The 3,695-nt window shown below is 35.5% G+C and overlaps 1 pseudogene; it reads left to right on the forward strand.

Annotated features, from left to right (window-relative positions):
• Positions 1 to 2,378: 2,378 nt before the first annotated feature.
• LOC149138422 (large ribosomal subunit protein uL11y-like) lies at positions 2,379 to 2,984 on the forward strand (annotated as a pseudogene).
• The last annotated feature ends 711 nt before the right edge of the window (positions 2,985 to 3,695 follow it).

The raw sequence follows: 3,695 nt of genomic DNA on the forward strand, positions 1-3,695 counted from the left end.
TCTAGCTTCATGATGACCTATTTGAAGCAATGAAACCCTAGAATCCAAAGCTCTCATACCAAATGTTAGACAACCAACTCACAAAAAGATAGACCAATGACTTAAAAAGTATCCTCTTTGAGGGGGAAACCTCCTTTACATTACATAAATGAAAAAATCTTCGATGATACAAATGAAAAGACATCCTTTGTATATATAAGAGTCTAAGGGGTCACAATATAACCATAGCCTACATAACAATAATAATGTAAGGGCACAATAATAACAATGGTGGGTTTCTATGGGGCACCACAATAACAATATGGGGGCTACATGGGCACAACAAAAACAATAAGGGGGTTACACTAACAATAACAATAAGGGGGCTACACTACTATTATAAGGACCTAACAAGGAAAATTATTATAATTGGATAAACCCTCTCTTGGCCTGTGGGGTTCGAGTTGCCAACCCTACAAATATGAATAGTGTGATTGCAATATTCTACAACATAAATATAAAAATGCCACCTTTCGACCCTCATACAGTTCTCGCCAAATATATAATTCAAGGGACATGGAGAGGGTTTTGAATTTACAACCTTGTATGGCCCCAAATTCAAAACAGGAACCCTAAAAACTTGTAGGGTTATAGCAAAAGTAAGATAAAACAAATCAGCCCTCTTTCCCTAAAAAAATAGGTTTACATTTATGCTTATGTAGGATCGACTAGTTTTAAAAGAGGGGATGATGATGTGACCCTAACCACAATTCAATGCTCCCAATAGTATTGTTTGTTTCTTCTAATGAAATAGTTTGGTGTCATAGTCGTTAAGCTTGACTAGGCGTAACATTTGGCATACAATGTGATATAACATCCTACATGTTGTTGACAGGTGGTGGATGCTCCTCTCATGGCTCTTGTAATGTTGTGATGTTGCAGAGCTCTTCACATTAAACCATTTTTAATAAATTGTGTACAATCACTACTGCAAAAGGGATGTTTTAACACATTTATTTAAGATGAAATTATAATTTTCTATTAAAAACATAAGATAAATTTTTCATTTTCTTAAATTAAGGCAAAGGAAAATTAATGTTTTTACCATCATTCTGTGGGTTCAAGTCGTATGTAATTATCTTAAATTAAGACAAACGAAAAAATCCCTATCATTTGCATTTTCTATTAATTTGGATTCATGGATAAGGGGATTTAGATTTGCAAGGGGTAGATAGTTGACCAACTGCATCAGTGGCAGGGGCCTTATTAGCACATCCAATTCTAGGATCCATTGATTGAGTCTTACCAACACCCATAGAAGCAACTGTTTGAAAGGTTTTAGTTAGAGCTAGATCAATATATTGAGAGGGTTAGAGCTAGAACTCCTTCCTATCCTAAGCTCAGATAAATATGCACAACCCGTTCTAGATACAATAGATCCATATTTAGAACCAATAATTTCATTTGCAATTTTTATTAATTTGGATTTGGAGATAGGGGGATTCAGATTTGCAAACGGCGGCAACAACTAGTAGCAAGGAATCAAAGACTAGATTTTTTTGAAAAGATTGACAATCATGCCTCTCAATTCAGATTTAACTATAGGGGCATTTAGATTTGTAGAGGGTGGAAGAAGCCAATAGCAGACAATCAAAGACTCTATTATTTTCTGAAATAATTAACAACATGCCTCTTAATTCAGATTTGGTGATAGGGGGATTTAGATTTGCAAAGGGCGACAACAACCATTAGCAGATAATTGAAGACTCTAGTGTTTTTTGAAAAAAATTGAAATTAGGGAATTTTGAGGTCTAAAATAGGCCTCCTAAGGAAATTATAAAATAATATTAGATTACATCATCAGATTTTAGAGACGAAAAAGAAAAAACTACTTTTTCAACTCGTATTTTCAACTTATCTCCCTATGGGTTTATTCAAATTTTGAGTGGGAACACTCATTGGATGCATAACTTGATTCCCCATTCAAGGAGTACCCATGTTTCATACTTTCTATGGACCCTACTACACGAAAAATAAGAAATACGTGAAAAAAAGTGATTACAATCATATTTTTTCAATTATTTCCCATTTTTCATGTAGCAAGGTCCATCGAAAGTATGCAACATGAGTACTATTTGGATGAGGAATTAAAGTTTGCATCCAACAAGTAATCCCTCTTGAAATTTTAGTAAAACATTAGGGAGATAAGTTGAAAATACGAGTTGAAAAAGTAGTTTTATTATTTTATTATTTTTTTACTTTTTTACTCCAAATATTGTGAATCATCCCCCATGGTTGACATCATCATATTGAATCCTATTGGTTCTTATAAAGTTTATTTTGGTTGTAAATTTTTCTTAGGGGTCCATTTTAGATCTCAAAATTCCTCTAATGTATCCATGCCTCCCAAGATCGATCCTTCCCAAGTGGTCAAAGTGTACGTGAGGGTCATGGGGGATGAAGTGGGAGATGCTTCATCTTTGTCCCCTAAAATTGGTCCTCTGGGTCTGTTGCATAAGAATATTAGAGAGTACATTGCAATGGAAACAGCAAAGGACTAAAAGGGTTTGAGATTCACAGAGGGCGAAGTGGGAGTTGATTCGTCTCTGGCTACTAAGATTGCTCCTTTAGGTCTGTCGCCCAAGAAGATTAGAGAAGAAATTTCAAAGGAAATAACAAAGGGCTAGAAGGTTTTGAGGGTCATGGTAAAGCTCACCATTTAGACCAAGTAGGCCAAGGTCATTATGGTGTTGATTGCGGCTGCCCTGGTCATAAAAGAACTTAAGGATCCTGAGAGAGATAGGAAGAAGACAGAGAACATCAAACACAATGGAAATATCTCCCTCATTGATGTCATTTATATCACTAGGGTTATGAGGCTGAGCTCCATGGTGAAGGATATTCTGGGCACATGCATATTCATCGGTTGCATGGTGGAAGGAAAGGATCTGAAGGATGTCCAAGATGAGATCGGCGAAGGAGAGGATGAGATCCCCGAAGAATGAAGGAATAATTCACATTTGGTAACTAAAATTAAAGCCTTTATTTATTTTTATTGTTGGTTATTTGTTCCTTTGTTTAGGGCTTTTAAGGTTTAAGGAAGTTGAAAATTGGAAGAAATGTGAATTTTCTTTCAAGACCTTGGGGATTTTGAGATGTTCAGGGGCTTGAAATGAGGCGATTTTGAGGCATTTTCTACTTCTTTGGATACTTTGGGTAGTTATATAATATATGTATGTTTCGGTCCACTAAATGGATGGAAGAATTTGTTGAAACTTTTTACCTTCATCCTGTGGGCTCAAGTCGTCTGAAACTTCATTCCTCCATAAGAAACTAATACTGGCATACTAGTGGTAGCCACCAAGGATACCAAATTCAAAACCGTGGAGTGTTAAACAGAGGACAACAAAATGGGATTCGACAATCAACTGCTCGCCATTGTTAGAGAATATCCTTACGACCTGTCATTTTGCAATATACGTCCTCCACCATCTGTGATTGAGTGTTGAAATCCTTCCATCCATTTCAAACTAAAAATAAATAAAAAAATAATGTGCAGTTACTAGTGGGTTCAGATTTCTCAACCACAGTGAGAATGTGGATGGCTAGTAACCATGGAATATATATTTGAGTCTTGACCTATTCAATTTCAAAATTAAAGTTCATATTTCAAAAAGATATTGGTTCGATTTGAATTTATGGTTAAACTTCTTTAT

This window comes from Pinus tabuliformis, chromosome X, assembly GCF_031772625.1.
Source record: "Pinus tabuliformis cultivar Carrire ecotype Pingquan chromosome X, CPIR1, whole genome shotgun sequence".
Classification (NCBI taxonomy): domain Eukaryota; kingdom Viridiplantae; phylum Streptophyta; class Pinopsida; order Pinales; family Pinaceae; genus Pinus; species Pinus tabuliformis.